The sequence below is a fragment of the Hyla sarda genome, chromosome 2 (genome assembly GCF_029499605.1).
Source record: "Hyla sarda isolate aHylSar1 chromosome 2, aHylSar1.hap1, whole genome shotgun sequence".
Taxonomy (NCBI): Eukaryota; Metazoa; Chordata; class Amphibia; order Anura; family Hylidae; genus Hyla; species Hyla sarda.
Genome location: NC_079190.1, coordinates 96,751,489 through 96,763,635, shown reverse-complemented (window position 1 = coordinate 96,763,635; position 12,147 = coordinate 96,751,489).

Below are 12,147 nucleotides of genomic sequence, written 5' to 3'. Positions count from 1 at the left end.
ACAGTCCTTGATGTCTACTCTGCTTCTCCACGTCTTACTGTGCCTGTGCGGATGTCTGCCTCTGCCTTCTCCTTCTCTACAGTGGCCTTCTTGGACTCAGGATCTGCAGGAAATTTTATTTTGGCCTCTCTCGTCAACAGGTTCAACATCCCGGTGACCAGTCTCGCCAGACCCCTCTACATCAATTGTGTAAATAATGAAAGATTGGACTGTACCATACGTTTCCGCACGGAGCCCCTTCTTATGAGCATCGGATCTCATCATGAGAGGATTGAACTTTTGGTCCTCCCCAATTGCACCTCGGAAATTCTCCTTGGACTTCCCTGGCTTCAACTTCATTCCCCTACCCTGGATTGGTCCACTGGGGAGATCAAGAGTTGGGGGTCCTCTTGTTCCAAGAACTGTCTAAAACCGGTTCCCAGTAACCCTTGCCGTAACTCTGTGGTTCCTCCAGTAACCGGTCTCCCTAAGGCCTATATGGACTTCGCGGATGTTTTCTGCAAAAAACAAGCTGAGACTCTACCTCCTCACAGGCCTTATGATTGCCCTATCGACCTCCTCCCGGGTACTACTCCACCCCGGGGCAGAATTTATCCTCTCTCTGCCCCAGAGACTCTTGCCATGTCCGAATACGTCCAGGAGAATCTAAAAAAGGGCTTTATCCGTAAATCCTCCTCTCCTGCCGGAGCCGGATTTTTCTTTGTGTCCAAAAAAGATGGCTCCCTACGTCCTTGCATTGACTACCGCGGTCTTAATAAAATCACGGTTAAGAACCGCTACCCCTTACCCCTCATCTCTGAACTCTTTGATCGCCTCCAAGGTGCCCACATCTTCACTAAATTGGACTTAAGAGGCGCCTATAACCTCATCCGCATCAGAGAGGGGGACGAGTGGAAAACGGCATTTAACACCAGAGATGGACACTTTGAGTATCTGGTCATGCCCTTTGGACTGTGCAACGCCCCTGCCGTCTTCCAAGACTTTGTCAATGAAATTTTTCGTGATCTGTTATACTCCTGTGTTGTTGTATATCTGGACAATATCCTAATTTTTTCTGCCAATCTAGAAGAACACCGCCAGCATGTCCGTATGGTTCTTCAGAGACTTCGTGACAACCAACTCTATGCCAAAATTGAGAAATGTCTGTTTGAATGCCAATCTCTTCCTTTTCTAGGATATTTGGTCTCTGGCCAGGGACTACAGATGGATCCAGACAAACTCTCTGCCGTCTTAGATTGGCCACGCCCCTCCGGACTCCGTGCTATCCAACGCTTTTTGGGGTTCGCCAATTATTACAGGCAATTTATTCCACATTTTTCTACCATTGTGGCTCCTATCGTGGCTTTAACCAAAAAAAATGCTGATCCCAAGTCCTGGCCTCCTCAAGCAGAAGACGCCTTTAAACGACTCAAGTCTGCCTTTTCTTCGGCTCCCGTCCTCTCCAGACCTGACCCTTCCAAACCCTTCCTATTGGAGGTTGATGCCTCCTCAGTGGGAGCTGGAGCTGTTCTTCTACAAAAAAATTCTTCCGGGCATGCTGTCACTTGTGGTTTTTTCTCTAGGACCTTCTCTCCAGCGGAGAGGAACTACTCCATCGGGGATCGAGAGCTTCTAGCCATTAAATTAGCACTTGAGGAATGGAGGCATCTGCTGGAGGGATCAAGTTCTCCTGTTATTATCTACACCGACCACAAGAACCTCTCCTACCTCCAGTCTGCCCAACGGCTGAATCCTCGCCAGGCCCGGTGGTCTCTGTTCTTTGCCCGATTTAATTTTGAGATTCACTTTCGTCCTGCCGATAAGAACATTAGGGCCGATGCTCTCTCTCGTTCCTCGGATGCCTCAGAAGTTGAACTCTCTCCGCAACACATCATTCCACCTGACTGCCTGATCTCCACTTCTCCTGCCTCCATCAGGCAGACTCCTCCAGGAAAGACCTTTGTTTCTCCTCGCCAACGCCTCGGAATCCTCAAATGGGGTCACTCCTCCCATCTCGCAGGTCATGCGGGTATCAAGAAATCTGTGCAACTCATCTCCCGCTTCTATTGGTGGCCGACTCTGGAGACGGATGTTGTGGACTTTGTGCGAGCCTGCACTATCTGTGCCCGGGATAAGACTCCTCGCCAGAAGCCCGCTGGTTTTCTTCATCCTCTGCCTGTCCCCGAACAGCCTTGGTCTCTGATTGGTATGGATTTTATTACTGATTTACCCCCTTCCCGTGGCAACACTGTTATTTGGGTGGTCGTTGATCGATTCTCCAAAATGGCACATTTCATCCCTCTTCCTGGTCTTCCTTCTGCGCCTCAGTTGGCTAAACAATTTTTTGTACACATTTTTCGTCTTCACGGGTTGCCTACGCAGATTGTCTCGGATAGAGGCGTCCAATTCGTGTCTAAATTCTGGAGGGCTCTCTGTAAACAACTCAAGATTAAATTAAATTTTTCTTCTGCATATCATCCCCAGTCCAATGGACAAGTAGAAAGGATTAACCAGATCTTGGGTGATTATTTGCGACATTTTGTTTCCTCCCGCCAGGATGACTGGGCAGATCTCCTCCCATGGGCCGAATTCTCGTATAACTTCAGGGTCTCTGAGTCTTCCTCCAAATCCCCATTTTTCGTGGTGTACGGCCGTCACCCTCTTCCCCCCCTCCCTACTCCCTTGCCCTCTGGTCTGCCCGCTGTGGATGAAATTTCTCGTGACCTTTCCATCATATGGAGAGAGACCCAAAATTCTCTCTTACAGGCTTCATCACGCATGAAGAAGTTCGCGGATAAGAAAAGAAGAGCTCCCCCCGTTTTTTCCCCTGGAGACAAGGTATGGCTCTCCGCTAAATATGTCCGCTTCCGTGTCCCTAGCTACAAGTTGGGACCACGCTATCTTGGTCCTTTCAAAATTTTGTGTCAAATTAATCCTGTCTCTTATAAACTTCTTCTTCCTCCCTCTCTTCGTATCCCTAATGCCTTTCACGTCTCTCTTCTCAAACCACTCATCCTCAACCGTTTTTCTCCCAAATCTGTTCCTCCCACTCCTGTTTCTGGCTCCTCGGACATCTTCTCGGTCAAAGAAATTTTAGCTGCCAAAAAGGTCAGAGGGAAAAAATTTTTTTTAGTGGACTGGGAGGGTTGTGGTCCTGAAGAGAGATCCTGGGAACCTGAGGACAACATCCTAGACAAAAGTCTGCTCCTCAGGTTCTCAGGCTCTAAGAAGAGGGGGAGACCCAAGGGGGGGGGTACTGTTACGCCGAGCGCTCCGGGTCCCCGCTCCTCCCCGGAGCGCTCGCTTCACTCTCCCCGCGGCAGCGCTCCGGTCACGTCCTCTGACCCGGGGCGCTGCGATTCCGCTGCCAGCCGGGATGCGATTCGCGATGCGGGTAGCGCCCGCTCGCGATGCGCACCCCGGCTCCCCTACCTGACTCGCTCTCCGTCTGTTCTGTCCCGGCGCGCGCGGCCCCGCTCCCTAGGGCGCGCGCGCGCCGGGTCTCTGCGATTTAAAGGGCCACTGCGCCGCTGATTGGCGCAGTGGTCCCAATCAGTGTGTTCACCTGTGCACTTCCCTATATCACCTCACTTCCCCTGCACTCCCTTGCCGGATCTTGTTGCCTTAGTGCCAGTGAAAGCGTTCCTTGTGTGTTCCTTGCCTGTGTTTCCAGACCTTCTGCCGTTGCCCCTGACTACGATCCTTGCTGCCTGCCCCGACCTTCTGCTACGTCCGACCTTGCTTTTGCCTACTCCCTTGTACCGCGCCTATCTTCAGCAGCCAGAGAGGTGAGCCGTTGCTAGTGGATACGACCTGGTCACTACCGCCGCAGCAAGACCATCCCGCTTTGCGGCGGGCTCTGGTGAAAACCAGTAGTGGCTTAGAACCGGTCCACTAGCACGGTCCACGCCAATCCCTCTCTGGCACAGAGGATCCACTACCTGCCAGCCGGCATCGTGACACTAGCCCACCCTGATAACATCAGGCTGTTGCTGTTTGGTTGGTATTGTGCTGAGAATGAAAATACGGGGAACCCTATGCGTCTTTTTAAAATAAATAAATAAATAAAAAATAAAAAACGCATAGGGTTCCCCGTATTTTCATTCTCAGCACAATACCAACCAAACAGCAACAGCCTGACATTACCAGGGTGTGTGAGGACCATTGATACTCACCCTCCCCAGCCTAAATAACGCCAACCTGTTACCGCCTAGGCCCAGGAGCGGCATTTTTGACGCTCCGGGCCTTTTGGTACCAACTCTTCCCGACACCCCTATGGTGGTGGGTACCGGGGTAATAATTGGGGGTTAGCGCTAGCTGTTTTTGGGGCTAACGCTAAGCCCCGGCTTAGTAATGGATTCCATCAATAAGACCGGCTTCCACTATTAAGCCTGAAAATTCAATGAAAAAAAACAAACACAACACTCGATGTATGTTGCCCCTTTCCCTTATGTGAAAATTGTAGTTGAGGGGTCCAGCTAGAGGCCTTGATAGATACCGGGTCACAAGTGTCCACAATTCCTCAAGGGGTGTTTTATAAATATTGGGGGCCTCAAAGATTATGTGAACCCAATGATGTAGATTTTAGGGTGGTCGCGGGGAATGGGAAACCAGTACCCAGACATGGCTACTGGGAGCCCACAGTGCCGGTCGGGAGGCATGTTCTTCAAGGACAGGGTGTTATTGTTACTAATGTTAGTGATCAGCATGCATCCAAATTTATTTTAGGATTGAACATCATGAGACACTGTTTTGAGGAGGTTGTCCGTTTATTGCATGCATCTCTCCCTCACATGTCACCCTCAGGCCAGCGAGTGGTGCAACACCATCTAAGAACCCTTCAAACGGAACAGAAGTTCATCAACTGCCAAGGGAAGATCAGTCGAGTGAGAATACAAGATATATGGGCTGTAACCCTGCAACCGCAGACAGAGACTATTATTAGGTGCCGTGCCCGACCAGGGGTGAAGAATCAAGATTATCAGTCGTTATTGGAGCCCATTCAACTAGAGGACTACCCTCTAGTACATGCAGCCAGGAGTCTTGTGACTGTGAAGAACGGAAGAGTTCCGGATCGAGTGGTTAACAGATGGTTAATCAGGTGTTGCTACTAGGCTACCAAAGTATACTTCTGTGGCTCAGCTATATCACCTGGATTACAAGGATGTGGTGTCAAAGCCGAAAGAAGTTTGACAAGGGACTGCTCAGACTGCCCAGAGGGCCAACAAGGGCCATCCAGAACCCTGGTGGGCTCAGTTGCAGATCGGAGACGAAGACACTCCCAGAGACTAGGTCGGTGGGGTCATCCAAGTGGCCAAGCAATACCAAGAAGCCTTTAGTAAACACCCCACTGATTTTGGCCGGACCACGATGATCCAGCATCGGATTCTCACTGGCGATAGTCCCCCAATCAAAGAAAGACATCGCCCCGTGGCCCCGGGAATGTATCAGACGGTAAAGAAGATGTTACTGGAGATGAAGGAGGCTGACGTCATTCAGGAGAGCCAGAGTCCTTGGGCTGCCTGCTCCTTTGGTCCTCGTCAAGAAGAAGGATGGGACCATCCGCTTTTGTGTGGATTATAGAAAATTAAATGATGTCACCCACAAAGATGCCTACCCTCTCCCCAGGATAAAAGAATCGTTGACTGCTTTGGGCTCAGCTGCCTACTTTTCCACCCTAGACCTGACCAGTGGGTACTGGCAGGTGCCGATGGCGGAGGAAGATCGCGAGAAGATGGCGTTTGTGACCACGATGGGGCTCTTTGAATTTAAGAGCATGCCCTTTGGACTGTGCAACGCACCTGCCACCTTCCAACGCCTGATGGAATGATGCCTTGCGCACCTCAACTTCCAGAGTGTACTTCTGGATCTAGACAATGTCATTGTCAATTCCAGGACTTACCAAGAGCATTTGGACCATTTAACCCCTTCATGACCCAGCCCATTTTCACCTTCATGACCTGGGCATTTTTTGAAAATCTGACCACTGTCACTTTAAACATTAATATCTCTGGAATGCTTTTACTTATCATTCTGGTTCCGAGATTGTTTTTTCGTGACATATTCTACTTTATGTTATCGGTAAAATTTCACTGATATTTGTATCCTTTCTTGGTAAAAAATCTAAAAATTTCATGAAAATTTTGAAAATTTAACATTTTTCTAACTTTGAAAGTCTCTGCTTGAAAGGAAAATGGATATTCCAAATAAATTACATATTGATTCACATATACAATATGTCTACTTTGTGTTTGCATTAAAAAATTGACAAGTTTTTACTTTTGGAAGACACCAGAGGGCTTCAAAGTTCCGCAGCAATTTTCCAATTTTTCTCAAGATTTTCAAAATCGTAATTTTTCAGCGCCCAGTTTAGGTTGGAAGTGGATTTTAAGGATCTTCATATTAGAAATACCCCATAAATGACCCCATTATAAAAACTGCACCCCCCAAAGTATTCAAAATGACATTCAGTAAGTGTTTTAACCCTTTAGGTGTTTAACAGGAATAGCAGCAAAGTGAAGGAGAAAATTCTAAATCTTCATTTTTTACACTCGCATTTTCTTGTAGACCCAATTTTTTTTAATTTTTACAAGGGGTAAAAGGAGAGAAATCACCCTAAAATTGGTAACCCAATTTCTCTCGAGTAAGGAAATACCTCATATGCGTATGTAAAGTGTTCGGCGGGCGCAGTAGAGGGCTCAGAAGGGAAGGAGCGACAATGGGATTTTGGAGAGTGAGTTTTTCTGAAAGGGTTTTTGGGGGGCATGTCCCATTTAGGAAGCCCCTATGGTGCCAGAACAGTGGACCCCCCCCACATGTGACCCCATTTTGGAAACTATACCCCTCATGGAATTTAATAAGGGGTGCAGTGAGCATTTACACCTCACTGGCGTTTGACAGATATTTGAAACAGTGGACTGTGCAAATCAAAAATTTTATTTTTCATTTTCACAGACCACTGTTCCAAAACTCTGTCATACACCAGTGGGGTGTAAATGCTCACTGCACCCCTTATTACATTCCGTGAGGGGTGTAGTTTCCAAAATGGGGTCACATGTGGATATTTATTGTTTTGCGTTTGTCAGAACTGCTGTAACAATCAGCCACCCCTGTGCAAATCGCCTCAAATGTACATGGTGCACTCTCCCTTCTGGGCCTTGTTGTGCGCCCCCAGAGCACTTTGCGCCCACATATGGGGTATCTCCGTACTCAGGAGAAATTGCGTTACAAATTTAGAGGGTCTTTTTTCCCTTTTACCTCTTGTGAAAATGAAAAGTATAGGGCAACACCAGCATGTCAGTGTAAAAAATTAATTTTTTTACACTAACATGCTGGTGTAGACCCCAACTTCACCTTTTCATAAGGGGTTAAAGAAGAAAAAGCCCCCCAAAATTTGTAAGGCAATTTCTCCTGAGTAAGGCGAGACCCCATATGTGTCCCAAAACTGTTGCCCTGAAATACGACAGGGCTCCAAAGTGAGAGAGCACCATGCGCATTTGAGGCCTGAATTAGGGATTTGCATAGGGGTGGACATAGGGGTATTCTACGCCAGTGATTCCCAAACAGGGTGCCTCCAGCTGTTGCAAAACTCCCAGCATGCCTGGACAGTCAATGGCTGTCCGGCAATACTGGGAGTTATTATTTTGCAACAGCTGGAGGCTCCGTTTTGGAAACAGTAGCGTACCAGACGTTTTTCATTTTTTGGGGGGAGGGGGGCTGTGTAGGGGTATGTGTATATGTAGTGTTTTTTACTTTTTATTTTAGGTAAGTGACAGTGTAGTGTAGTGTTTTTAGGGTACAGTCACATGGGCAGAGGTTCACAGCAAGTTTGCCGCTGGAAGTTTGAGCTGCAGCGCAAAATTTGCGCCATCTCAAACTTGCAGCACTCATTGTAAACCTCCGCCCATGTGAGTGTACCCTGTACATTCACATTGGGGGGAGGGGGCAAACATCCAGCTGTTGCAAACTCCGAGCATGCCCTTTGGCTGTCCGTGCATGCTGGGAGTTGTAGTTTTGCAACAGCTGGAGGAACACTGGTTTGGAAACACTAAGTTAAGTAATAAACTTTCAAGTGTTTTGCAACCAAACTTAGTGTTTCCAAACCAGTGTGCCTCCAGCTGTTGCAAAACTACAACTCCCAGCATGCATGGTCTGTCAGTGCATGCTGGGAGTTATAGTTTTGCAACAATTGCAACAGCTGGAGGCACTGAGGTAGGAAACGGACAATGTTTCCCAACTAGTGTGCCTCCAGTTGTTGCAAAACTACAACTCCCAGCATGCCCAGACTGCCAAGGCATGCTGGAAGTTGTAGTTCGGCAATATCTGAAGGATCAGATGTTGCCGAACTACAACTTCCAGCATGCTTGGGCAGTCTGGGCATGCTGGGAGTTGTAGTTTTGCAACATCTGGAGGTCCACAGTTTGGAGACCACTGTATAATGGTCTCCAATCTGTGCTCTTCCAGATGTTAGAGAACTACAACTCCCAGCATGCCTGGACAGACTGAGCATGCTGAGATTTGTAGTTTTGCAACATCTGGAAGAGCACAGATTGAAGACCATTATACAGTGGTCTCCAAACTGTGGACCTCCAGATGTTGCAAAACTACAACTCCCAGCATGCCCAGAAAGCCAAAGGCTGTCTGGGCATGCTGGGAGTTGCAGTTTTGAAACTCTCAGAGGCAGCAGTGAGATCGCTTTACGGCGATCTCACTGCTGCCAATGAAGATGCCGCACTGCAGCCGGAAACTCACCTCCGGGACGCAGCGCAGCCGGGACCGCACGGAGGACGCCGGGACCGCACGGAGGATGCCGGGACCGCTCGGGACACCGCTACGACGGGTAAGTGACGCCGGGGGACGGGTCAGGGACACTTAGCAGAGCGGTGTGTGTCCTGATCCCCGTGATCGGAACTCACACACCGCGCTGCTAAGTATTTTCATAGCGAAACGCTGCTATCAGCTAGTCAGATTTGACCAGCTGATAGCAGCGATCGCTGGGGGGGGGGGAGGGGGACGAAACCCCCCGTGGTCGCAAGGTAAGATGGCTGGCTATCAGTGATAGCCACCATCTTTCCGGGCGCTGCGGGGTGCCGCGAGTAGCGGCAGTAATGTCCATGACGTACCTGTATGTCATGGGTCGGGAACACCTTGCCACCCATGACGTACAGGTATGTCATAGGTCGGGAAGGGGTTAAAGGAAGTCTTCCAAGTTCTCATACAGCATGGACTAAAGGTCAAGCCATCTAAGTGCCACCTACTGAAACCACGAGTTCACTATCTAGGACATGTTGTCAGTGCCGAGGGTGTGCAGCCCGACCCTGAAAAAGTGAGAGTTTTGAAGAACTGGCCCACGCCTCACACGGTGCGAGACATTAGAAGTTTCCTGGGGTTCGCTGGCTACTACAGGCGTTTCATCCCTCGTTTCGCCCAGATTGCTGGACCCCATACTGCTCTTCTGCGGGGTACCGCGAAGGAGAATTACAATGGAAGACTCCCGATACAATGGGCGGAAGAACAAGAGACAGCATTCCTATCATTAACCCTTATTTGCTGAGCGTTTGAAAATATTGGAAGCAGGTTTGAAACCTCTTCCGAGACCTATTTTTTTTTTATCTCAGATGTCTGTTTTATTATTTCGCTGACTGACTTCAAACATCATTCAATAGGTATAATAGGTCAAACCTGCGGCCATCTATGTTTTTTTACTTCCTTTTATGTCAATTGTTTTAGTGTAAAAAAAGTAAATGTCAAAAATTATTAATTGTGTGGAGAGAATTTGGACTAAAATTAGATGTAGTAAAAAACTTCCCCTGGTCATATGCTTTCTAAATAAGATTAATATTTCTGCAATTGAAATTATGTGGAATGTCCACAGCAAGAAGAGTCATGTTATTTAAATTTTTCCAGTAAATCACAGATAGTGACCTGGATTTACTATTGTAAAAACCCACACTTTCTTGTCTTTTGAATGTTCACCCTTTTCCTGATGGATTTATCCTACCTAGACAATTCTGCTCAGAAACCAGAAAAGGTGTGTGACCCCAGTATTATTTTTTGCTTTCCTGATACAGTTCTTATAGGTTTCCTTACAGATCCTAGTGCATGTGGTGTGATTTATAAAAAAAACAAAAAACTTTTACATTTACATTAGTAAATCAGGGCCAATACTTTTGCCAGACATGTGCAATTCGTTTTGGACGTAATAATTTTTTGTCCAAATTTTCATATTCATATTCATTTGGTTGTAAATATTTCGTACAATCGGATTGATCCGAATGTACGAAATATTTACAACCAAATGAATCCGAAATCCGCACAAAACGAATTGTACATGCTTAGGAAATTGTGAAAAACAAATTTTATTTTTGTTAAAACAAAATTCGTTTTCATCTAGAAGCAAGGGACCATTATAGGGAGTTACACTTGCTGCGATCTGTCTATTAATGCAGGTACTACAGCTCCCAGAAGTGTGCGCTCCATGTTGGGAGCAGTAGTACCTGCAGTAAGGGACAGATCACAGCGGATGTCACTTCTGACACCTGCTGCGATCCTCCTGAAGTGACTGTCGGGATCAGCTTTTCTCACCGCTACAGAGCCGGGAGAACAGCTGATCCTGAGCAGTAGATATACATCGTATATGCATCAAAAATTGCACTCCTGGGCCTAGGCGGTAACAGGCTGGCGTTATTTAGGCTGGGGAGGGCCAGTATCAATGGTCCTAGCCCACCCTGATAACATCAGGCTGTTGCTGTTTGGTTGGTATTGTGCTGAGAATGAAAATACGGGGAACCCTATGCGTCTTTTTAAAATAAATAAATAAATAAAAATAAAAAAACGCATAGGGTTCCCCGTATTTTCATTCTCAGCACAATACCAACCAAACAGCAACAGCCTGACATTACCAGGGTGTGTGAGGACCATTGATACTCACCCTCCCCAGCCTAAATAACGCCAACCTGTTACCGCCTAGGCCCAGGAGCGGCATTTTTGACGCTCCGGGCCTTTTGGTACCAACTCTTCCCGACACCCCTATGGTGGTGGGTACCGGGGTAATAATTGGGGGTTAGCGCTAGCTGTTTTTGGGGCTAACGCTAAGCCCCGGCTTAGTAATGGATTCCATCAATAAGACCGGCTTCCACTATTAAGCCTGAAAATTCAATGAAAAAAAACAAACACAACATATTGGAAAAATTATTTTATTTTAAAAAACACTCCCCCACAGCCCTCTTTAACCATTTTATTAAAAGAAAAAAAAAATATCATCCGCCGTGATCCATCGAATCCGTCGTAATCCTCTACATAAACGGATCTGAAACGAGAAAAAAAAAATACACAAAATATTGGTTAGTACATTTTTGTCGGTGTTCTCTGGGTAGAGCGCCCATATTGCAATGTCTTCCCAAACAGGGAGCCTCCAAATGTTGCAAAACTGCAACTCCCAGCATACCCAGACAGCCTTTGGCTTTCTGGGCATGCTGGGAGTTGTAATTTATTAACAGCTGGAGTCTCCCTATCTGGTAAGACACTGGCAGAAGGGTCTGTTCACATTATCCAAAACGGACAATGTTAACAGAACCTTATAACCTTACCAGCTTGGATGCCATCTGTAGCTCAGCCCCTAATGACGTCATCACTAGGGGGCGGAGCTACACAGACCCGCGGAGACTGGAGGAAGGTAAGGGGACTTCATCGTTTGTATTCACTATATACAGTATACCACCCAAAGGATTAACTCTTTCCTTGCCGGGCTTGTGCACAGCGCACAGCTCAGCAAAGGGTTAAGTGAGCCAGCAATGTGTATACTGTATACACATTGCAGGCTCACTACAAGTTCTTGCTGGACAGTAGGTATACGATATATATCTACTGCTCAGGATCAGCTGTTCTCCCGGCTCTGTAGCGGTGAGAACAGCTGATCTCAACAGTCAATTCAGGAGGATCGCAGCGGGCATCAGGAGAGGTGACATCCGCTGTGATCTGTCCCTTACTGCAGGTACTACTACTCCCAACATGGAGCGCACACTGCTGGGAGCTGTAGTACCTGCATTAATAGACAGATCGCAGCGAGTGTAACTCCTGACACCCGCTGTGATCCTCCTGTATAATGTATAGATGCGGCGGCTCTTCTATGGTCCCCTGCACAAACGTATATATACACATATTCATATA